The sequence below is a fragment of the Podarcis liolepis genome (assembly GCF_965112155.1).
Source record: "Podarcis liolepis genome assembly, chromosome: 3".
Taxonomy (NCBI): Eukaryota; Metazoa; Chordata; class Lepidosauria; order Squamata; family Lacertidae; genus Podarcis; species Podarcis liolepis.
The window spans coordinates 69282568-69308758 of record NC_139557.1 but is presented as its reverse complement, the minus strand read 5'-3'; the positions used below and the strand labels follow the sequence as shown (position 1 = coordinate 69308758).

At 42.5% G+C, this 26191-nt stretch overlaps 1 protein-coding gene across 3 annotated transcripts in view; it reads right to left on the bottom strand.

Annotated features, from left to right (window-relative positions):
- Positions 1-19260, bottom strand: part of TIAM2 (TIAM Rac1 associated GEF 2) — a 121754-nt gene extending 102494 nt beyond the window's left edge. Inside the window, exon 1 of one of the 3 annotated variants that reach the window (XM_083496385.1) lies at positions 18727-19260. The gene's annotated coding sequence lies outside the window, so the exon portion shown is untranslated. The remainder of the gene's footprint in view (positions 1-18726) is intronic. The other 2 variants (XM_083496382.1, XM_083496383.1) reach the window with 2 other exon arrangements.
- Positions 19261-26191: the final 6931 nt, after the last annotated feature.

The window sequence follows — 26191 nt, the reverse complement described above, 5'->3', positions numbered from 1 at the left end:
GCTCTGAGATAGCCCAAGATCATGGGTATCACAAGGTATTTGCTCACAGAATTATTAACGCCTTGCATCAAAGTGAAGACTTCCTTATTCAATAAGACAGTACAAGGGGTGACTTGTGAACCCATGTTGGGTGGAAACAAAAGAACACTGTCTTGCAAGCATGCAGCACATGCACCCTCTCTATACAAACACACCCCTATGGATGGAAGGGGTGGGGTTGGCTGTGGCAGGGCAGAGCTCAGTAGACTCCTAGATTTGTGGAGTTGGAAGGGACTCCGAGGGTCCAACCTCCTGCAATGCATAAATATGCAGGTGGTCCTCTGGGGATCGAACCTGCGACCTTGGTTACAGCATGGAGCTGATAATGACAACTGAGCTAACTGTTCCTTCCTGTAAATAGGCATATGGGCACTCATACCATTCAATACTCAACTGAAAAATACAATTTTCACATAAATATCATAAACACTGCATCACTGCTTTTCTGTTTCTCACATGGAATAGCTGTGCTTCATAGGAAACTTTTTCAGATGGGGGAAAGGTTGGGGCCAGCTCCTTACAAAGCATCCTAAAGTTCTTCAGGTCTTGGACTGGGGCCAGGTAATACAGCCTTGCTGTCTATATAGAGTAGGAACAGCTTCTGTTCTTGGTGAGCCACAAACTCTCAATCCTAGCTCATTCCTTGTTGAATGCTTGAGGTTCTACAAGTATTTTGCCAGTCAAAGTTCTTACTTGGTGCTGAACCAATCAAAGATTCTATCTATTAAGCATTTGTGAGGAAGGTTCTTGAAATATACTAAGCTCAAAAGGGTAACACATGGAGAATCAAATCTAATTTTCAATGTGAACAATTAATTTCTGTGCTTTGGACCCAGTATCTATTCCAGAAGGATTCAAAAACAAATTACCCACAATTTCATTAAGAATTAGAACTCCTGTCTCAATAATACAAGGCAAAACAGAATTAGCATATATCAACACCAAACTGGAAATCACACCCAAAAGGAAGCATGAGCAATAAGATTCGAAAGAGATTATTTGTTCCCAGCTATTATAACAAGACTGTTTGCATTTGTGTCTGACACTTCCTCAAAAGCAAAACAACCTTGTTTCATAGTGGAAGCTGATCAAATACCCAAGATTCCAACCATTACAACATTGTACAAAACAGGACATTACAACATTGGAATTCTTGTCTTCAAATGCAACCAGAAAAGAAACTGATTTCAATTAAAATTGCTGGAGAGCTATAAATGAAGAATGTGTAAAATTTATTAGCAGAAATCCAATTAACAGACCTGGAACAACACCAATAATAAGTTATGGTTAGAATGTCTAAGGGAAACACACAATGAAGTAACTTTTATTAAGCATAAGTAATAGTTACATCTGCTTAAAGCTACGTTTGTGCTGCCAAAGCAATAGAGTTCAATGAAAATACATATACCATGCATAAGTTCATTGCAGTGCCTGATTTTCCACGACAAGATGCTGACCACTCCTGGTGCAAACAGCAACTCCGTGGTAACAGAGTGATTGGTTAAGGAAAGAGACACAACAAATAGCAGCCTAAAAAACCAAAATTGCTCAGGGAGAACAACTTTCCCACCTGTTACACATAAGGGATGCTTCATGTTGTATCTTAGTTACACAAAGCTATCTTTGTGTGGGGAAAGGATCATAAAATCATTTCCTATCAAAGTTGTAATATATTGCATGCAGTAGCAATGTGATGCCATTATTCCACACCTGAGCCTTAACTCCCTTGAAGGACACGCAAAGGTGATGTCTCACCGATTCATATGTTCCCAATATTTCAAACAGAACTTGATGACTCCAGGTCAAAAGAGACTACCCAGGCAAGAACCAAGAGGCAGCTGCTTTAAAAAGTTTGCTACATGATTGATGTACCTGCACAGGGAGGCAGTAATTTACTGCCCCCAACTATGCAATACGCAAAACATTATCCAAATCCTTCTGCTGCAGTCACTTGGAATGCTACAGAAAGGAGGTCACACTGGAATGACTACTAAATTTTGGTCATGTTCAGACATAATGCTAAACCATTGTTTAGTGTGGAAAGAACAAGCTGCAACAATGGCTGGGGTCCTCTATTCTCCCCTTTCTGTAGATGTAGTTGCAAAGAGGCATTCAGAAGCTTTCCCTTCCAATTTCTGTTAGCTAGTTTTGCATGTTGTCTGAACTGAAACCAAAACTGATTAACGTTAACAAGCCAGATTAATGTTTAAACAAGCCAGTTACATAACCCATGGTTTGAAGTTGGGTTCTTTCAAACAAACTATGGATAAGATTTACCAGAGTTAGAAGTTTTTGAGCAACATGAAAAGTTTCAATTAATGTCAGCTACAAGCTAAAGTTTCTGAATTTCTCCTTTTGTGGGAGGGGGAATTTGTGAGTCCAAAGCTTGCCTAGGCTTATTCTTGCAACACTAAACTATGATTTAGCATGCAGACTGGCTACAAGAAACCAGCAGCAGCACAAGTAGTCAACACAGTTTAACACATGCTATGCAGCCACTATTATAACACAACCACTTTGTTAAAGTTCAGCTAAGTTCTAGGTCTAATCAGTGCCAGACCAGGCCAGGTCATGAATGAACAACACCAGCATATTCCCTTGATATCCATGGAAGAATAAAAAGCGGAATATAACTGAACAATAAAATTTTACGTAGCAATCGTGTTGGGGGTTTTGTCCTCTTTTGACAGATGTTAGGTACCTAAACATTTGGGGGCTTGAGGACATAGCCCAGTTTAAAGTAGCATGAACTTACTTTTTAAAATTCTTCTGTCATTTGAAGATGGGATTATGCAAAATCCGTGCAATGACAGGACATCTGCATAATGGAAGAATGTACTACGGGAAGCCTGCATAGCTGCTGTTTACACCTTACTGGTAGTCACTGCCTGAGGCACATTTTGGCCTATGATGTGCTTAGATACTTTTCAGGTTGAGGACTTTACTATAAAAGGGTAGAAGCCAAGACATGCTTCTACTCCACCCAAACCCAGGTCTTTAATAGCTGGTTAATGAACCTGCCATTAATTGCTTTATACTACTATGACCAGATGTTCCTAATCTGGATGTACTCTTCATTACGCATTTCAATAGTTTCAGAACTCTGTTGGGTTCCTTAAAGGAGTAAGAAATTCTGCCCAAAAATAGTCAGCTTTTTTTTTAAGTGATAGAAAAGTGTTCCATCCAAAAATAATGGTTTTGCTTGAACCTTTCCTTCCAAGTTTCATAATGGAACTTTATTTGGATTGATGTTTCCTGAGCCATGAGCTAATCTGGCACAAAATATTTCCTAATTCCTGCCACTAGAATGAGCTTAATCTTGTTAAAAATATTGTGAAAACTCTTGTCACTATGTGCCACAAAATAGTACATCAGCACATCCCAGAAAGAAAGAAAAATTACAGCAGTCGTAGAGCAGGTGAAGTTTATTTTCCTCCAATTGCCCCAATGAGAGGGAAATCCTTTTTTCCCCAGGAAGAACCAAAAGGAGTGGCAATTGTCCCTCTAGACATTCCACCCTGCTAGTATGAGCCCAACAGGACTTTGGATTTGGCATTTAATACACCTTAAATTTTGTTTGCGTTGGCCCAGTAGGATTTCTTTGTCAGCTGACTTTGTTCACTCATCATACCTTCAGCTCTTTCTCTAGGTACAAAGTTTGTGCCTACCTGTTAACTTCCAGGTAACTGAATTTTACAGACAATGCATTTTCAAGGCCAGGCAACAATAACTGAAAGAGAATATTCAACTAGATTTACTAGTTATCAGGTCAAACCTACTTTTACATAGGTTTTTCAGATCGTAGTAGGCTCATCTTTACTTGGCTTCACTTTGCTTAAATAAGCAGAACAAATCTGAGTTTGGGCTTATCACAATTTGATGGAAGCAAATGAATTGTCTGGTTTGGGCAGGGGGACTGTTCAAGGAAAACAACCACTTTTTGTACATGGAGATTCACATGACAGATTCTTGATTCTGGGTTAGCTGTGCAAATTGGCACTTGCCACACATCACATCCCATAATTCATTAAGTCTTCAAGAATCAAGAGTTTTCAAAAATTATATAAAGGGTTTTCCTTGCAAGGAAGAAAAGTATATATAGGAATTAGAGGTCAAGAATCAAACAAAGGAGCAAGGAAGAGTAGCTGGGTAAAGAGAAAGCACTGAGAAAGCTCTGTGCGGGGCTGATTATGGAATTCCACCGCATCCCTCTTCTGAGTCTTGGAAGATGCTGCTAGCATGCCTACATCAACTTCCCTTAGTGAAGAGGATATCAGCTTTCTGAAATAGCAGCAATGGAGGGGGGGACCACCCTCAAGATTCCCAGGGTACTCATGTCTTCCAAGCTAGGTTTCAACCTTTCTTGGCAAATTTACAAACGTTCACAATACACTCAGTCCTGCTTATACCTTAACCATGACAGTTCAAGCTGAGTAACTTAGTGTCAGCTTCAGTTCCTGCGCTCTCCATATCAGAACTCATTACAACAGTTGCTGCTGATTCCACTGGGCAAAAACAGTGGTTGTCAATGTGGTGCTTGTGGAAACAATGGCATCTTCGAGATGCCCCTAGTACTCTCAAAGCCTCTGAGCTCTACCCACTCATGGTTATCTTTATTTCCCTTTAAAAGCATTCAGAAGGAGGGAGCTGGAAGAGCAACACTCTGTTCCATGTCCCCTCTCAGCTCTATGTAATTTTTAAGGCCCAGATTAATTCTGCTAGGTCCAAATTTTGCCAGATGCCTTGGCAAAGTGATGTGTGTACCAGTGCTTTCTCTCTTTCTATCTCTTTGGGGTGGGGAGCTGATCCAGAAGTGGCCAGAAAGGGAAGCACATGCCGCACTCGCTCAAAAATCCAAATGCACCCATTGGCCTGAAAAGGTTGTGGACCTCTAGGATGGACAAATTGTGATTTGATGGACAGAATAAGGCAGCTTCATGTGTTTACTTACATCTCTAAAAGGTTATGATGCGAGTAGATGCCCCTCCTTTCCCACTTTTGCAATGGCCGTGCCAACATATAAAACTCTGGGGCATAACTCAGTTCTGTCTTACAGAAATCCTACTGTAGTGAATTGAAAATGCCTCCGGTGGAAGTTTGAATGGTAGAGAATCTATTTCACCCAGATTTGTGTATCCTGGATATCATAGTCTCCGAGTTCTATGCACCAAAAAGAAACAAACCTGGTATTTAAAACATTTACATGCTAGATTCTCCAATTATAGGGTCTGCATGCCAGCAGAAACATTAGTCATCTGCTTAGTAACAAACCAAAATGAAATCCTTTTACATTTGGTTTCCATACAATATCATTTACTTTTATAACTCGATTTTTCAAAAGGTTTCTATCTTTAAGACAAAGTTTTGCACAGTATTTAAATTTTACCACTATTCCTATATATAGACTTCAACTTACTAAAATAGCAATGCTCAAGCACATGGGTGGAAACTTAACAGTAAATCTGAGCAGCTTGGAGAGCTCGTATGAATTTTACAGTGAGAGCACTTCACATTAGACATGGAATAGCAAGGCCAGCAGGGACCTGGTCAGCATTCTGCTCTCTTCCACACATGCAGGTTACAGTATTGCAACTATTTCCCAATTCAAGCCTTCTCCCCAAGAGGTAAATGGGTGCAACTCCACTGCCACAAAGTTTTCCTAAGGTTATTAATTTGGATGGAAGAAAATAAAACACAAGCTTAACTTGCCAAGCAAATCATTGACATTTAACATGCCTTGGCTGGATCACATCTGAAAAGTCTAGGATACTCTCTCTGGTTTTATTGTCGTTTAGTTGCATTAGTTATATTAATTACATATTAATTGAAGACTAAAAGACAATGCAGCAAATATGAAACTGCTCAAACAGAACTTGTGGTTTGTTATTTGGTAGACACAACAAATGTTGTTTTGAAATGGAGATTTTTTTTCTAAAAACAACACAAAGTTCACATGAACATGGCTACAATTATTTTTTAAAGGGTTTTGTGAGGGGCCACCACAGGCAAAAATAAAAGGCTGTGCAGGATTTGGTACCACACTAGGCTACGATACTGAGTGCTACAATGTGTTTGCAGTTTCATCATGGACCTATGGAACAGGGATAAGTGGGGAAGGCTGGCTGGCTCAGTGGTAGGTTGTTACTGACAAAGTGGCTTGGTAGGGTGCACTGGATTTGGAAATATCAACAGCCCCTGGAGATAGAATCATGAATATAGCTGGAGCCATCTGCAGTTGTCTATTCAAGAAAACGAAAGAATTCAGTAACAGAGCACTAAGAAATGCAAAGGCATTATCTTGCTTAGGTATAATAATTGTCCAGAGTAACATAGATAGTACCAAACCAGTACTGAACCAGCATACAAATGCAACAAACTTTACTCTATCAGTAAAAAATAAGCTATTTCTTCTGACTTCAAGGAATGTGATAACAGCTGCAAATATTACTTCTGCCTGACAAGTTGCAGACACCTTTCCATATAAGGTGAAAAATGTATAAAAGCTGTTCAGGCTATACTGTTGCCTCTGTCCCAGCTGGTTCATTACACTCTAGTTGAAGCCTTTATGCTTTTAAAATCTATATAAAAATATTTAGAAGCAGACCACAACCACTTATCTAAAGAACAAAAGTGGTGAGATGAGCTTTAATTAGGATAGAATCATCCCACATTTTGCCTTCTGATGTTTTGTCAGCAGAATAACTCACATTAAAATTGGAGTTCTCAATGTGTCACCCATGGACACTTTTCTGGTTGCCAGAATGGAGGGTTACCTGTGTTGTTGGTTGCTGTTTTTCTTTTTTTTGGGGGGGGGGTTATATGTATTTTGCCTATTTTTTGGGGGGGGGGTCCAAGTACTGTCTTTTCTTCTGCTGTGAAATGGGCATTTTGTGGCACCCACAACAGTTTCTTCGATTTTCAAATGTGTGCCAGGGTCCAAAAATGCTATGGATCCCTGTATCCCTTCAAAGTTTAAAACTTAAATGCAAAATGCACTTGAACATTATCTTACTGAGATATGGCAGTGTGCTTCATATTCTGACTAATAAGCTTGCACAAGGAATTAAAAATAAATCAACAGAGGGGAAGCATGTGGAGAAGGGAAAGGTGGTCTCCGTATCAGAATCCCTCAGCATCACAGGTATTAGTAGTACTGCAGGCTAATCATCTGTGTCTGCTGAACTAAAACTGGATCTGAGGGAAAACTCATATATGGGTAGCACATCACAGCAGCAAAACCTCATATGTGATTGCAATATTTGTCTTGTGCAAATGAGGACATGCGCTCTTCCCCCCAAGGTTCCCTGCATAGGAGCCAACTTCTAGGGGCTCAGGTCCCTTTGCCCCCACCCAATAAAATATTTGAGCCCCCCCCCCAGTTGATAGGCCTTGTCATTCAAATAGATGTGTGTGCAGCATCTTGTGGTTGATTATGTGAAGTGGGGCTTACCTGCCCCACAATATTTTATCCAAGGTGGCACCCCTGGTTCCCTGTACTTTCACTTCATCAATCAGTTCCTTCTTGTTGGTGAGAACCAGGTCCATGAGAGATGACCCCTCTGTTGCTTCTCCCATCTTCTGGAAAATGAAATTGTCAGCAAGGCAATTTTGTTGGACTTTGCATTTTTGGCAGTTTGCACTGCGAAACAGTGATCTCCCCAAGGAACAAGCCTGGGCAGTGTGTATCAGCCTCACTGATGTAGTCCAAAGGACAGCAGAGCAATACAACCATCTTAGGGACTCAGGATTTGTTTAGGGTTTACTCCTTAGCCTTTTCTTCTCCTGAAGATATCCCAGAAGGCAGCAGAGGTTTAGGATCAGAGTTTTACTTCTTCGAGATTGGCTACCTTCCTAGGTTGACAAGCCCCATCTGCTTCTTTACAGCATGTGCAGAAACTGCCTTCTTGCCTGTTGAGGCCACTATTAGTCTTGTCTGCTCAAATGGAGCCTGTTTTTGCATGCAGGGTAAGTCCCTAACACACTGAGAGTTTGAGACCCATTGGCTACCCTCACTTGGTTTAGCCAGCCAAATCTATTCCCAGGGTGTGGCCACCATCACAGGCTGGCAGCTTCTAGGAGCCACATATAAGAGCTAAGTCATGGGTAGGCAAACTAAGGCCCGGGGGCTGGATCCGGCCCAATCGCCTTTTAAATCCGGCTCACGGACGGTCCAGGAATCAGCGTGTTTTTACATGAGTAGAATGTGTCCTTCTATTTTAATGCATCTCTGGGTTATTTGTGGGGCCTGCCTGGTGTTTTTACATGAGTAGAATGTGTGCTTTTATTTAAAATGCATCTCTGGGTTATTTGTAGGGCATAGGAATTTGTTCACCCCCCCAAAAAAAAAAATAGTCCGCTCCCCCCCACAAGGTCTGAGGGACAGTGGACCAGCCCCCTGCTGAAAACGTTTGCTGACCCCTGAGCTAAGTGCAGAATGGGGATCAAAGGTGGGCAAACTAATACAAAAGAAGCACGATGTGTCCCCACCAAAGGTACTAACTTCCCTAACAGCCCATGCACCCTAGCCCTACAGCACAGAGCTGGAAACAGTGACCCTATTCTCCTTAATATTGAGGGTAGCCAGTATAAGTATGTATGCACAGATTAACACTGAAGAAATTGTTTGCTACTAGGAAGGGTCCCCCCTCTTTTTAAAGAAGGATTGCATTTTGTGCATCAGAATAATCACCTGTGTTGTGCAGTGCTGCTGAATTAGCGCATGAGAGTGCATAATTGGAACAAAGCTACACAGCTCACACAGTGCTTCAGAGCATTTGCCTATGCTAAATGGAAAGTAATGCATATTCCTAATTATTTAAGCATTGCTGTACATGATATGCTGACTATGAACAGATGTAGGCACAGTCAAATACACTGTGGGCATATAACTCGCATGCCTAGTATGTGAACTATTTTTAATGCTTTCTGACCTGCTGATTGCTTGCTGTTGAACAACAGGCCATGAAAATATGTGCGAAGGAGAAAGATATAAATGTGAAAATACATGTGTGTGGTTTATGGGTTTGGTTATTTAAAAAAAGAAAAGGGGGAAATAGAACCATTCATTACTTTTGAGAAATATTCAATATGCTCCCTAAAGCATCTGGGGTTTACTTCAATTTTTATGCCAAATTACAGACTGTGAATTCCAACGAGTTTTCTAGGCAAAGAATGTTGAACTGTGTTAATAATGGAGAAACCTCTGGTACTTTTGTCCATCTATAACACTTGGTACCCCCCCCAAAACTATGCTACGATTGTGATTTATATTATTTTTTCAAACATACTTGGTTTATTAAACCAACAACATGCTAAGCATAATTTCATTTTCCTTGCGGAGAACCTTACATTTTATTCATTATCTGGCTTCCAAAATCCCATTTAGTTATAGATTTTGATACATGGGCAGAGTCACAAGAAACAGTAACTCTCTGTGAAAATAAAACTGGAAACATTTGATGGGTGTGCTAGGAATTCCTGTATAAACAAATACCAAGATTTTAAAAGTAGCTGAAGCAAAACTGGCATGCCCTATGCATTTGTCTGAAGTATGTGTGGCTAATGTTTGATCAGCAAAATGTCAGAGGGGATCACAATTGTTCAGCAACTGGCCACACATCTCATGAACTTCGCAACGTTTCAGAAATGCATGGAGGAATCTGTTGTAATCCAGAAGAAATGAATCATGGCATGAAATCAGGCAAATGAAAACACTAAAGAACTGGGAGAGGGGAAGATATTGCCCAAACTTGGGTGGGGGGTGGAGTTGCTGTATGGTCTCTACCCACAGACCTGCAGCTTTTCACATTGCCTGAGTGGAAGAAAGGAGCAACACTGCAATTGCAGAATGCAAATGGACTCTAGTGTAATTAGTAAGACTGGCCACACTTCTTTGCAAAATCTTTGTAACATTAAAGCACAACCCCACCATGTTTTTCCCTCACTCCAGTTCTTGTAAAAACAAATTCTGAATTCTAAAATAAACAAAACCCGCCCTATATGCTAACCATCACAACCAAAGTAAATTATTCGTCTGCCCATACTACATTGTTTAATAAAATTAATTCTTCTTTTCCGGCCAGTCTTCTCAGAGTAATTAGAATCTTATAGCAGCAAAGTTGAAGGAAATGTAACCATTTGGATAGAATGTGGCAGAAGGATAGCAACTTTATTTGTGGATATTAGAGAGCCCAACTCAAATATTCATATACACATATGTAAATACAAAAGGATGTGGTTATTTAAAGGTCAATAACTGTATTCAGCTGTTGACTGAAATCTGCTTTGTCTTCGGTTTAAAAGTTTCCTGTACTTTACAATAAAACCACTAAATAAGCCACTATTCTTGGAATATGATGCCAATTAATAAAAACTATACAAAATATAACTAGAAAATCAAAATGGATTTCTTATGCCCTGGAAATGTCAACAAAATGCCCAGTTCCAAATGGTATTTTTCATTGTATTTATTGCTTAGCCAGAGGTCAGAAAGCATCTTGTCATGAACAGCAATGCATTCCACAACACACAGTTTCCATGGATGGAGATAAAGAACAGCTTCCTTAAAAAAAAAACCCCAAAAAACCCCAAGGGCCTCAATTAAATACACAAAATTCACACAACTTTAAAAAGCAAAGAGCAGCAAAAATGCCTAATTACACCTGTATACACATGACTGCACTTTTACTATGTGCTAAAGCTCAACAGTTCAAGATTAGAATTTTGCTTCCATACATTCCAGGGTGGCTGGGGAAACCCAGCTAGATGGGCAGGGTATAAATTATTATTATTATTATCATCATCATCATCATCATTATTATTATTATTTATCCCAATGAAACTAGTAACCCAAAACCTGCCAGACCATGGCCATAGAAGGCTATTTCAACACTGCAATTCTGTGTACTCTTGGGTATTCTGTGTACTCTTGGGTATATAAGTTCTTATATAAGTTCTTACTCAGAAGTTGAATCCTTGAACATCTATTTTCTTTTGTCATTGCACCCCCGATCTTCTGCTCAGGTTAGCCCCCCTGTTGGTAACAATAGATGCAAACAATGAAAGAGGCCCAAACTATTCAAAAAGCAAACACTACCCTAGATGACCCTACAGGTTCACAATTATTTAAATAAAATGTTCTGCACAGTAGAACTCAGAGGCCTCTATAAACACACACACACACACACACACACACACACACACTCAATAAATATTATAGGACAGAAACATCACATACATATTACAAAGCACACGTGATTTCAAAAAAGTAACTCTCTTAGGAAAAACAGAAATCATACCCACGTCCTGATACCATTTACAAAGTTATCACCTCATTGCTAGAAATTGTGCTAGTTTCTGTCTTTACTCCAGATAAGGTTGCACCACATAGAATAAACACACATCCCACAAACACATAAACCCTTATCTGACCACTGACATCAGGGTCTTTTTGTTCACTACAACTAACATCAGCATACGCCAAAGCAGTCACACACCATACTTCTACAAAGGAAATGGGAATCTCTTTTGATGACACAAAAAGCAGATAGGTAACTGACTCAGTGCATCACTATTCATGCTTCTAGTATTACATTTAAAGGGGGAAGCAATGCACTTCTCCTAGGAGATACAAGGTCCCCCAAGGGTGGAGAAAACTCATGCCAACACATGAAGGGAGGAGATGCATACAGTGGTACCTCTGGTTACGTACTTAATTTGTTCCGGAGGTCTGTTCTTAACCTGAAGCACCACTTTAGCTAATGGGGCCTCCTGCTGCTGCCGCGCTGCTACTGCACGATTTCTATTCTCACCCTGAAGCAAAGTTCTTAACCTGAGGTACTATTTCTGGGTTAGCGGAGTCTGTAACCTGAAGCGTATGTAACCCGAGGTACCACAGTAATTAACTCTTAATACATCAGAAATGCACGTAAAATGCAGATTGGTTTCTTCCACTTTGAGTCCCAAACTGATATATATTTTCTGAACTAACTTTTGTCAAATCTTTGAACTTATAAAATATACTGATTATTAAGGTCAGATTCATGCATGGAAACCAGTGTTTCTCTCCTCCACAGATGCCTGCTCAACCATTCCTGGATACAATATTACCTGGTAAGCAAATTGTCACTACAGAGGTATCAGTGTGGTGCTATTTCCACAATCATGGCATCATTTTTTTTAGGTCTGAATCAGACATAAAATGAATAACTGATTTCAGACTTTATATGAATAATTACTCTGGTCTTAAGAATTCACTAAGTCTGTGTTTGTTTGTTTGTTTGTTTGTTTGTTTGTTTGTTTGAAAGGTCTTTCTACTGCGTAATTGTTAAAACCTCTAAGTGATTTATCCTGTTTTCTTCTTTGCAGCTCTAGAAGCTACTATCATGGATCACACAGTGCCTGCTCCTGGCAAACAGCAAACCACCAGTGCCTGCATGGAAATACAAGTGTGCAGAAATCTGGCAACACAGCAATATGCCCATCCATGTGTGTGCATCCTTTGGAAATAGTTCTTGAGAGCCCAGAGGCTCAGTGGCGTAGCGTGGGTTGTCAGCACCCGGGGCAAGGCAAGTAATTTGCGCCCCCTAACCCGTGGATTTGCGCCCCCTAACCCTAACCCCCAGATGTTGCGCCCGGTGCCGCCGGCCCCCCCTGCACCCCCCACGCTACGCCATTGCAGAGGCTGATCAAAAGCAGAAACTCTAGAATAAATTTCCTATTTTGTCTCCAGTACTCAAAAAGTATTATTTCAGCCAATATGTATCTTATATATCACAATGGAGATTATGCTTCATTCTCTAACAGCAGATCAAGCACAAGACTAAGGAGTGGTTCCACACTTTATGCAGCATTCATGTTTGCCACAGATACACTAATGTTGTGCTAGTCTTTCCTTTGGCAAATACAAAGTATAAGTGACAGATCTGTATGCACAACCATCAGACATCTACCAAGTAATCAGGGCTCCTGGGAATGCCAATATAGATATTTCAGGATGTTCATCTGACAATTCCACTTAAGGAGTTTGCTGAAGGAAACCACCCAGAGCAAACATGTTTGGAGTGTGAGATGCAGAGCCATTTTGCATAGTATTCCTACTCAGCCATATTGCTGTGGCTAAGCTGAAATTTGAAGCTGCTTTGCAACTTATCAAATATAATTAACGAAATACCAAATCTCAGTGATGCAGGGCAGATACAGAAAAAACAAAAAAGTCAACCTTCCCAAAAAATGAGAGTATTCAATTTCATATGGAAAGTAGAGAATAGGTTACATAAAGATCTTTTGCATGGTTCAGGCAAATAGGTATCCTCTGCTGCAAGTGAGACAAGGTCAAAGCTTTTATCATGTTTACAGGTAATATGGCAATTCACAACATGTGGAAACAAATAAATATTTTCCCTTCATATACAATGGTACCTTGGGTTACAGACGCTTCGAGTTACACGTTTTCAGGGAAACCCGGAGTACCGGAAAGGGTTACTTCCAGGTTTTGCTGCTCGTGCATGCGTCACGGATTACGTCTGCAACCTGAGCTTCCACTGTATTTAAAATACTACATGGAGTAATATGGGTTCAGTCCACACTCCAGTGCTAATCACCACCTTTCTGTTTTTGAGCAAACTCTGTAATTCCAGAATTGTAAGAGAAAAACACATGTGCCTGTAGTATCCTAATGATGCAAAGTGACTCAATTAATTAGAATGATGTGTGTCCTCTCTTGGCCACTCTCCCTCTTTCTGCAGAGTAGGAATTTCCTTTTGGGCAAGCTAAGTTGTTATTGCTCTGATAGCTACAAAGATGAGAGACTAACTTACATTTTTCACAATAGACGAAACAGGTCTAACTTCTTGGTGTGCAGCCTTTATTATTTAGCATAAGAGCACAATCCACAAGCCTGAGTGGTGAAAATATTACAAAGAAAGTGAGTTCGCACATGATTTTATGGGTCATTACTTAGATAAGCCACTGCTAGTCCAGACGTGTGACTGCTATTCATATGGGTCTATGTCCTGTGAATCAGCTCGTGTAAAGGGGCCATAAAGAGGTAGGCTAACAAGGTAGGGGGGAGTAGAGGAGAGTATGGACCTACTCAAACATAACTCTGTTCACATGGATGCCACCACTTCTGTGCACTGGAAGCCCCATAAGGCAGGGATTGCCCAGCCACTTATGAAATTTCCACTCTACTTCACAAACTGCCTTCCAAGAGATACTGTAGGTAACTGTAACAATGCACAACTTAAATTTTCACACCGATACTGTCATCATACACACCATGTGACACTCCCCCTCCATTCCTAACACTGGCTTCCAATCTGTCCTATAATCTTTAGAAGCTCCTTAAAGCTTACTTTCAAAGTCTTTAGTGGTCTTGCCCACCTCTGTGTCCATACATCCTTGTCCTCCTTAGTGCCTTCAACTCTACCACTTTCAGCCTCCTGAATGGTTTCTCTCTCCCTTAAATGACTTCTCCATTATCTTGTGCCTGGAAGATACTCACAGGTTGCCGTCTCTTTCTTCAAAGCCAACCTAAAAAAACAGTGTTTTCCACAGAACCTTTGCCTCTCCTCTCCTCTGCTACTATAACCATGCTTTCTAGTATGTTTACATGTAATCATACAGATTTGTCCCCCATTACCTTTCCCTTGTAGTCATCTCTTTCTTCATAATATAAACTGTAAGCTCCCTTAGGCAGGGGCCCATCTTTCCAACACTTCCTATCCTACAAAGTGCTACATACATAGATAAAAGGTAAAGGGACCCCTGACCATTAGGTCCAGTCGTGGCCGACTCTGGGGTTGCAGTGCTCATCTCGCTTTATTGGCTGAGGGAGCCGGTGTACAGCTTCCGGGTCATGTGACCAGCATGATTAAGCCGCTTCTGGTGAACCAGAGCAGCGCAGGCAAACACCGTTTACCTTCCCGCCGGAGCAGTACCTATTGATCTACTTGCACTTTGACGTGCTTTCAAACTGCTAGGTTGACAGGAGCAGGGACCGAGCAACGGGAGCTCACCCCATCACAGGTCGAACTGCCGACCTTCTGATCAGCAAGTCCTAGGCTCTGTGGTTTAACCCACAATGCCACCCGCGTCCCTACATAAATAGTTAGTACTATGTAAACAGTAATATAAAACGGTAATATGGAAAGCAGCATTATCCAGGAGTCCAGAGCCTCTAGAATCTAGATTATTCAGGTTTAGTGTAATTTTTTTTAAAAAAAAAATGATCCAAGTTTCTCAGGGAGTAACATGAGAACACATAAGACAGGACTATTCAATGCTTAAGTAGTATTGCAATGTTTATAGCTACCTTTTCCCATGGGAGATGCTTAAATCTGTTCACTTTTACTTTATAACTAGCGAGTGTGAATATGTTCTTTTATATAACTAATATTCATTAAAAAGAGATGGAACAAAGACACTTTTAATTGATGCACTAGAAAATAAACCTATTTACAACTGGTAAATGGTTAGTAGCTAATTATTCCTGCTGGTGTGGCACTTGCAAATAGCTTTCAAAAGAGAATATGCATTTCCATGGTTACACAGTATGAATGTTTTCAAGAACCAAAGTAAGTGGACTATGAAATAATCTCAGTGCAAGAGATGATTTGCATCAAACACACTTAACACCTATAGGATGTGCTTGTTTGATAACCATGCCATTATCACGCTTCCCAGTAGCTTACTGTATATTGCATGCATCTTTATGCAGAAAACCAAAAAGCATCACGATAAGCATTGATGAACAGGTTTATTTAGTTTCAAGCAGAGCTCTGGGTGGAGCAAGAAAAACAGCATTCACAAAGTCACTGCAGAGACTCCTTATACTTTCATACCATCAAGATACCATCTCAAAACCAATGGAAGTCATATACGCATAACCCAAGGTCACAAGTTTGATTAAAATTCTTTCCCATTGCTAAATCCAAAATTCTCCTTACAGGTTTGTTTGACATTTAAAACATTTACCCATTGCTGTAGCATTTTTTAAAAGATAGTAATCTCTACAAATTTTGGCAGACTACTAGGAGTGATTTTATTGTTTAACAAATTTTGTCATGTTCTGTTTGCAAACTGCTTAGAGATTTTCCTTTCAGAAATGTAAAGCAGTATAGAAATGATTTAAATAAATAAAAGACTATTCTAGTATAATATAAGGTTGTTTTTTTATAAAAAAAACTATTGATGTACAGAAGATGAAGAATCCTAAATTCAAGAAAAGAATTAAAAGCAGGTGCCTCTTGTTTTAATAAGTAGGTCACCCACCACAGCAGCTGGGGGAAGGGAGACACTATACATGAGTGGGAGAAATTGGACGTGGCAGCCACATCTTATTTGTGAATAATAGCCTTATCACAACACTCAGATGACTTAATAATTACAAGTGTCACCAGCAGCAAGTGCTTGGGAACCTTCAGCTCAGCAAGAGCTCCAGCTGCACAGAATTTAGTGCAAGGCTCCACGTCTTCAGATAAAGGCCAATTTCCAAAGATTCAGGAGTGTGAAGGGGCATCTTTAATAACCCATGTCCTAAACCATAAATCCACGATTCCCTCTCATCATCATTCTTTGTTACCAAAAGCATGTAGCTAGCAAACACCTTTGTTTCTAGTTCCACTCTCTTTCAAGAAAGATAGGGATACTTTTTTTTTACAAAGTATCCCAGACATATGGACTTCCCAAAGCTACATTTCTGTAACAAGCAAACTTCTTTCAGTCTCCTGTATTCCTAGTTTTAAGCTTTGGTCTGTCTTTGTATAAAATTAATCTACTCCTCTAACCCCAGTGCTCTTGGCTGTAATGCATGCTGAATCTGTAAATCAGGAAGAGGTCAGAGACAATTTTTAGAAGAGTTGAAAGCAGTTTGAGAGGGACAGTGGTCTGGATGGTGTACATATTTTCTTTGTCCCACTGGTGCTGCTGTAAGAGAGAGAGATAGGTAGGTAGATAGATAGATAGATAGATAGATAGATAGATATGAGAACCATACTGAACTAGTTTACCAAAGGCAAAAATAGGATGAGAGTATATACCATGGGCAACAATCTCCCCACCCCCTAGGGGGGAAAAGCACCTATTATCTGCCTCCAGCCTTTGTTAAATAACAGCTCCACAAACAAACCAAAGACTTGGAGACAATCTTGCTTAGCAGCTTTCCTCTTTTCTTTTCTTTTTTTGCATGTTCGGTACTATGCAGGAAAGCTATTAAACACTTCAAGAAGAAAGCAATATTTATTATGAGTTACTGTATTTGTACAGCACATCCAGCCAGGACCTACAGCAGCAAAAGTTCAGAAACATTTTCATAACAACTACCATGCTTATTTTTAGTATCCTCTTGGATGCTTTCTGATTAAAGAACTGCAGTGAAATTATCCAGACACTCTGGTAGGCGTGCCTTTCTGTGCTGGGCACCACGGAAAGCATACACACACAGAAACAGTTTGAAACAAGAACTTAAGAATTCAAATGTAGTTCAAAATAACTTCAAAAATACAAAACTACAGAAAATTTAACTAATCCAGCTATGGTGGTGCCTTTTGTAATTGTTTTATTGTTGGGATGTTATTGTATTTTACCATGTTGTTCTCCCTTAATATTGGCAGTATAGAAACTTCTGAAAAAAATAAATAAATGCACAAGATAGCTTGGCTGTTATGGGGTGTGTAGCCAGGCTAATGCTCTCTGCTGACGCACACACAAGTTCCTATCTTTGTACTCTGAATTGCTGTGGGCTAATAACTGCTCTCTAGATCCATGCTGGAAATCAATGATCACTCCGATTAAGAGTTAAATGCTTTAAAAAGGTGGGTAACTAAAACAGGTGTTATAATATCAAGGACATGCCAAGGGCAGAGTCGCATAGGAGGTCGTTGTCCTCCTGGACTAGTAGGTTAGCACACAATTTAGAAATGCATTAAAACTATGGCAGTGTTCCCACAACTTTCCACAGCACAGATTCTACCAACTAGACCACAGGCTAGCTTGTGAGCAGATCAGAAACCCACTCCAAAAAAGATTCGTGCTCCTGCCTTAAATAGCCGACCACGCAGCCTTAAGGCTGCAATCCTAAACACACGCGCTGGATAACAAATCCCACCGAACATTGTGGGGCTTGAGTTGCTTCTGATTAAACCTGAATAGGGTTCCCCTACAAGTTCCAGAAGGAAGAATTCATTTGATTAGAACGGGCGCCGCCTAGTCAAGCAAAACTCTCGCAGCTGAAGTGATTACCAAGCATCAAGCAAATACACCGCGGCTGGGAATCAATCCCAGGAAAGTAAACCTGTTGTCTTCTTCAGCGGGTCTACGCCGGAGCAAACAAGAGGCGGGAGACGTACGTCTATCCCAGTAGAGTTTTCACACTCCGCCACCTTCCAGAAGGAAACCATTTTTTAAAAAACAAACAAACCCAAAAGCCGAGCTTTGCAGTGTTAAAGCAACTTGAGGAGAGGGCGGCGGCTTCGAGCTTCGTAGCTCACCTCCAACCTAAACAAGAGAAGTTCTGAAGGCGCCTCAGGGTGCTACCCGAATCAGTTCAGCCACTAGAGCCGATGGTCTTAGATGGGCTGCACCCATTAATTTCAGCGGGTCTACCCCGAGTACGTGCTGGTGGGACAAGGGAAGACACTCGCAAAGCCCTCTGGAAGGATGCCCCTTCCTCCGCCTAGTCCTCCTTACCTCGGGGTAAGCCAGCAGCGTTTCCTTCCGAGGAGACCCGCGCAAGGGTGAGCTGAGCCGTCCGCCTCCGAGGGCGGCCGCCGAGCTGCTGTTCTGTGTGCTGACAAGAAGAACTCGGCCCCTCTGGAATGGGCTTCCTCCTCCCCTCGAGAGCTCGCCCTCGCTTTCCACGAGAGGGGAAGCGGCTTTCTCCGCCTCGCGGGCTCTTCTTCCACGCACAGGCTCTCCCCCGGCGGGCTAGTACCAATCCCAAACAAACGCAGCCCCGCCTCGCGCCGCTCACAGACCCAGCAGCAGCAGCAGCAGCAGGCGGCCTCCCCGCGGCAAGAAGGCCAATGGGAAAACGCCGAGGGAGCCGAGTTGCTCGCGCCTCAGAGGTCGCTCGGAAAGTGGCCGGCGCGCGCGCGGAGGGCGGCTGCTTGGGCGCGGGCTCCTGCTGGACTCTGCTCCTCACAGCCGACAAACAGCAACACACGAGCAACTCCTCCTTCTCCAGCTCCGCCCCTGCCGGGCGGCTGCCACCTAACACTCCTCGACGTCTTGCGCGGGAGCAGTGGCGTAGCGTGGGGGGTGCAGGGGGGGCCGCCGCACCGGCTGCAACATCTGGGGGTTAGGGTTAGGGGGCGCAAATCCACGGGTTAGGGGGCGCAAATTACTTGCCTTGCCCCGGGTGCTGACAACCCACGCTATGCCACTGCACGGGAGAGCGAATATCAGGGCAGAAGCTGCCTGTCTGTGGCGGCGGGGCAGTCCGGGCAGCAGGACTTTGCTTGGGGCGGGAGGCAGGCTGAGCAGCAGGGCCCCAAAGGCAGAGGACAGGCCTGGCTTTCCATCCTGGAAGGAGGGGGGGAGGCAGGCAGGGGCCGCATGACTTCTCGTTCCTTCCTCAAGAGCTGCGCTCCGAAATGTTGTGTGTCTGAGGTAGTTTGCTTTCATAGGACCGCCGACACCTATTGAACACACATTGCTATCAAAAGGGCCTTGAGACAATTAAAGGCTGCCTAAGGGATATGGCGGCCTGAGGGACCTGGGAAGCTGCCTTATAGTAGGGTTACCAGACGTCCCCGGATTTGCAAATCTGTCCCCGGACAAATTCCGTCCCCGGAATGTCCCCAGATTTGCACATCTGTCCCTGGGAAAAGTGGCAGTGACAGCCTCAGCAGCCTGGAGCCAGCCTGGTAGCGCAGTTGGCTCTGGCTGGCTCTGGGCTGCTTGCTGCCGCTGCCACTGCCAAAGGGGAACCGGGGACGTCCAGTGGTACAGATCTTCTGCCCCCTTCCCCCTTTGATTTGACTGATGGGGGAGGCTCAGGAGTTGCTGGCGGGCGGCCATTGCCCTGGAGAGGCACAAGGTGCATGGTTTCTTTGCCGGGCAAGGTGCAAAGCCCTTCTTTCACACCCTATGTAACATAAATGCGCAAAGTTTTTTAAAGACTGGGCAACGGCGCACCGCCCGCCCATGACTCCCAAGCCTCCCCTGATCACCTGCCCCCTCCCCCCTTTCTTTTGACAGATCAGGGGAGGCTCGGGAGCCACAGGCAGGCACCATTGTCCAGTTTTTTTAAAAACTGCGCATTTATGTTTCACAAGGTGTGAAAGAAGGGCTTTGCACCTTTATGCAATATGCATGTGTGCTTGGGCCCAGGGTCTTTTGCCTCACCATCCCCACTACTGACTCCCTGCTGCTACTCAGCTTCAAAAAAAAAGTGTCCCCAGATTCATTGAAAAAATCTGGTAACCATACCTCTCAGTGGTCGGTCTAGCTCAGTACTGTCCACACAGACTGGCAGTGGCTCTCCTAAGGCCCGGGATCAAATCAGAAACTGGGACAGCTTCTCTAAATCAGGGACATCCCTGGAAAATAGGGACACTTGGAGGGTCTGCATCTGTAATTTCTGGATCTTGACATTTCTAACCATGTTCTACCAAAAAAGCCCCAATAAACTTTGTACTCAATGGTATTTACTTCTGAGTGTAAATGTTTAGAATTGTGCTGTTGGATTCTGTCCACCTTGTTAAACGTCTGTCCTGAATGATTTAGGCTGCAGTGCTTAAGTTCCATGAGCAAAATGAATGATTTGTACCATTGCACCTTAAAAAAAAAAAAAGCATTGACAGTTTGTTCCACCCTGTTTCCTAGGAAACTTTCCTGCCTCTCAGTGACAGCAGGTTGGCTCCTCAGCGCTTTTAGGCTAATAGGGTGAATGTCTCACAAGGTGCTGGGAGGAAACAATACAAATGAGACAAAATAGATACAGTGGTACCTCTGGTTACGTACTTAATTCGTTCCGGAGGTCCGTTCTTAACCTGAAACTGTTCTTAACCTGAAGCACCACTTTCGCTAATGGGGCCTCCTGCTGCCGCCGCGCCGCCAGAGCACGATTTCTGTTCTCATCCTGAAGCAAAGTTTTTAACCTGAAGCACTATTTCTGGGTTAGCGGAGTCTGTAACCTGAAGCGTATGTAACCTGAAGCGTATGTAACCCGAGGTACCACTGTAATAGCTTGGCACATCCACACATTTACCCTACATATCTGTGTAGAATGTTAGTGAGACTGGAGAGACCTTTGGGAGGCTCCCTGCCACATTTGGTTAGTAGATAGCATTTGACTTGCTGCCAGTAGTGCATTCAGGGCAGGTCTTGGGGGCAGGTGTCCAAGAGTCCACTCAAGAAAATAAGCACAAGGGCCCTCAATTCCAGTGGGGCTGGCTTACCAGATTCTGAAGTGAAGTAATAATCAATGCTGTCTAAAGAAGCACCCCTGGTAAGATCATTACGACTAGGCGTTAAAGTTGCTTGAATGCGCGGCATCACAAACTCTGCAAAACTGCCCTGAGGACTGTTCCAAACATTTTACATACGTGTGTGAAGGGGAGGGGAGGCCCCTGCACTCTCAAACATAATTACAGCATATGTATTTCTTTTTTCTGTTCTTTGTCTGAATGCATATGAACTGAAAATCTGTGGCCAAATGCAGCTTCCTCTCCAACATATGTACACGTGATAGGTGGAATTTTCACAGAACATGGAACACATGTTTTACTGACTTACAGTCATAGGTACCCCGAAAGGTAAAGTGGCACCTGTGAAATGCAACTACTCTATTAGGGGGGATCCAGCTAAATTGGACGTTGAAGGGTCAAGGAAAAAATGAAGAACAGAACATAATGCACACACATATACAAGCACAGTCTATAGAGGGCAACTGTACAAAGGAAGCTAATTATGAGAACAGAAATTAAGTGAAAGAAACTCTGTTTCCTATGCTAATTTAATTTCTCTGGGAGACTCCCTTAAATCAGGCTTTGTCAGAACTCCCAGTGGGTATAGTTCACAATGACGGTGGCTATATTAAAATCATTGTGAGGAAAATGGATAAGAACAATGGCTAGGTTGCTAGGAGGTAGCCAGTTGGAGGGATGAAAGGGGCATGATACTTTTTGGGAGAGAAAGGAGAATTGTCTGGAAATACCCAAATGGCTGTTCTGTTTTGTGTGCTGAAGTTTGGGCAAAACAGAAACCCCACTGCTGGATTAGATTAATGTGTCTTTCCTCCCTCTATGACATAATCCCAAATGTATGTTTTGCTATTCCGCTATACCACTCCCGCCACTGTGTTGTGTTGAGGGTAAGCCTGTCTCTCCATTGGAATATCTTGGTCTTCAGCATAACCACTAAGTGATCTAATTTCAGTTGAGCTTTTATATTAAAAAAATTATTTCTGGCTGTCCGTCTGGGCAGAATTCTTCATCTCTTCTTTCACTGCGTTGTGTGTGTGTTTGAGCTTACCACTAAACTGGTGTTTTCACATTCTTAGAAAATTACTTTTTTATGCTAGCAAGACAACAGAAAAGGAACCCCCCCTCCCAACTTTTACATTACAAGCAAACCAGATGTGTGGATAGAGTCATTATATAGTTAATCACCACCAGAGCCCTGTTCAGGCATCTGCATGAACATGAGAGGGCTTAAAGCCTGAGGAGGGGGGAGGAGAGGGTGTGTCTGCAGGGTTCACAATTGTGTGGAGGCTTCTAAGCATGTAGAAGACCCCTTCAGACATTTGGGCTGAATGTGCAAAGGTTTGATGAGGAACCCATGCATGCAGAGACATTGTGGCAGGGATTGTGTGCTCATTCCACTCCCCCCTCCCCCAATTTTAAGTCACTTTCAGCCTGTTGCTATTCTTCAGTGCATTCCAGTGGCGTAGCGTGGGTTGTCAGCACCCGGGGCAAGGCAAGTAATTTGCGCCCCCTAACCCGTGGATTTGTGCCCCCTAACCCTAACCCCCAGATGTTGCGCCCGGTGCAGCCGGCCCCCCCTGCACCCCCACGCTACGCCACTGGTGCATTCAGTCACATTGGCAAGTTCAGGTTGCACAATTAAGATTGATTGTGCCTTGCGCCACACACTTGCATCCCCAAAAGAAATGACTTTTTTTTCATGATGAAAGTGAACAAACTGCAAACTGTGGATTTGATGCTGATGAAGAAGAACTTGTTGTTATGCAAAGGACTTAACCCTTCACAAAGCACTAGAGCAGGCAAGGCAATCTAAGTAAAGTCCAGATGAGGGATAAAAGATAACTTGGGATTGATCTGGAAATGGTGACTTCTAGTTCACAAAACAGTAGAAGCAGTTGCAGCATCCCTTTTGAAAATGGCAAATTGACTCTTCATGTCTCTCCAAAAGCAGAAAAAGGAAAGTCCAGAAAAGGCAGTCCAGCCATTAAAGAAACACCCAGCAGCAACAAGAGGCACGCTTTTAGAAAGCATACCTGGCGGGTGCATACCTTGCCGAGCCAAAGGAGCATAGTGTGGGAAATGTTCCAAAGTAGGCCAGTTTGCCATCCAATGCCATACCCAGTCAGATGGTGCAAAAAGCGACAGCAGCTGTAAAGGGCTAGTTTTATAATCTGGAAAGACACTAACCCTCACAGAAGAATAAGCTACTGGTGGGACAACCATTAATTTCAGAATAGATTCTGGATCTGATGCCCCCGTTATTTCAGAGACGATTTCCAATACTTTCGGAGAAGACTTACCCCCACCTGCATAAGATTCGACAACTAGCACTCACTATCCTCAAGCAAACTGGGAAGCAGCAAAAAAAGCACACATTGCAAACAGAACGACCTGCTTATTGATCTTTTAAGTTTATGGGTAGCCCAGTGGAATTGCTAAAGGGAAAGCGCCCATTCTGTTGTGGTGAACCCTGGGGAAAAGTTGCTGTTTCAGACTGAAAGAAGTTATAAGCATTTCTATAACCTGTGTGAGGATAAAAAAACATGGCAGACTCCAGGTACCATATGGAATGGGGGAGGAGGGATGGAATGAAACACACAGATCAAATTCTGTTGATTCTGGACACTGAATGCTTAACAGGAGCTAACAAGACCTTCCTCTTATTGGAAAATATACAAATGCAAAAGGACTACCTGAAAATGGAAATTCATCTACTGAGAGCTTTCTCACACTCCATGGGGTGACCAAGAACAATATAAAGTGTTTATATTTATCTCTACCCTGCATAACTTGTGACCTGCCAGGGTTAGGGAGGAAGCCTTATCCTTAGTGTACATGGCAGTTATTTTCAGAACTAAACCTTCAGCAATGCCACTATAGCTACATTCAATACATTTTGGGATAAAGATAAAAGAGGTGCTAATACTCATATATTGATAAAAGTGCCATGGGTGTCAGCCCCAAGTGTCAGCCATGGGCAGCAAAGAGAGAGAGAGAGAGAGAGAGAGGGAGGGAGGGAGAGAGATGCTGGTACTCCATGACATTGAGTACTGTTACAAAAAAAGAAAAAGAAGGGGGGGAAAGCCTTGGCTAGATTCACAAATTGTTCAGTTCATATTGCATAAAATTAACAGGGGTGCCTAGGGTTACCATTCCCACCCCAATCTTGATCCTTTGTCTGGCAGGTAGAATTTCAGTAGCTGAATATTTACCTGGTGTGGAAATACTATGTAAATATAAACAGCACTAGAGTTCTTCCAGAAAACACTAGCAACCCCACATCCACTGTGGGTACCCACAATATATCCTAGAAATGCCATATTTTTTTTTCCACCATGTATACAGTGTGATCAGTCACATATCTGCCAAATTTAGCAACATGCAAAATAGCCTCCACCAACCATGTGATCAGAATATCTAGCAATGGGCTCTACCAAATGTCCCTTTTCACAGGAGGCAGTGAGCTGCATGTTAACTGATCCAACGGCAATAATAAAGAAGCTTCACAGAACAGATACTTGTGTCCAGATGGTTTATAACTTAGGCAATATGTGTTGCAAATCATTGTTCTGCCGCAAAACCATAGCTGAAATCTCAAAACGTGATTCCTTCCAGGCAACCACATGGTATTAATATTCTGTGTTAGTTTAACATTGTCAATAGCTGTTTCATTAGTGCAATTCTGAGCTGGGAATTAACCCCAAGAAGGTCTGAAGGGATTAAGCAGGAAAGCTAGTCCAAATGAGAAGAAATAGCTGTGTACACACCATCCCCAAATTTAGCTCAGATTATGGGGATTAATCCAGTTTAATGACTCCACGAATTGAGAACAAACCTGAGCTATCACTGGCCTGCAATGCAACTTTTTAAACCCAGGGTGCCCCTTCCCATCCTCATGTATGTCTGCCTCATGACACTGCATGTGGGCGTTTGCAGCAGGAAAGGGGGCTTTTTTGCCCATGGTTGGGGGGGTGGGGAACAACCATGGTAGATCATTGCAGCAGAAAATCAGTGGCTACAGGAAGGATTAAGCCTTCTTCCTCCATTACAAATTTCCCCCTCACCCACAGCTCCTAAAAGTAATATGTAGTTCTTCCCAGAGCAGGCATTTTAAAGTCAATTCCAGTGCTCAAATTATTATAGAGATGGGGACCCCCTCCCCATAATGAAACCCACAAGCTTCCAGTTCTTCAGTTACCCCCATGTTTAGGCAAATCATGCCCAGGACTCCTAAAAACAGCATCTAATAGAAAGCATCACAAAAGAGAGAGTGTGTGGTTCCTTTTTCCAATGCAATCTGATCCTTTAGATCACTTGCAGTGGTTTAGTTACAATGGAACCAGAGGGACAGCCCTGGTTCTCCTCCTCATCTCCCAAACAGCATCCTGGAACAACAGGACCTCAGTTACAATCTTTAAACCTCTCTGGACCTACAAGTGATATAATGCATAAACAGCTGGCTCTTTGTTTCACATTTCCCAATTTGTTCAATTTATGGTGTGTTACTAGAAAAAAAACAATAAAAATGCTGAAAATTATAGCTCGTCGTTGCTCAATTTCTTTCAAGCCCCTTTCCCCTCCAGGATTTCAAAAAAATAAATAAAAAGCAAACTTCTCAATCCTTGAAGCACTCCACTGGCACTCAGTCCATTGAAATGAAGGGAACTTACACTGTCAGAGCAGTTTGATGAGCAAGCCTCATTCTCCTTTTGGGTCATAGCCTT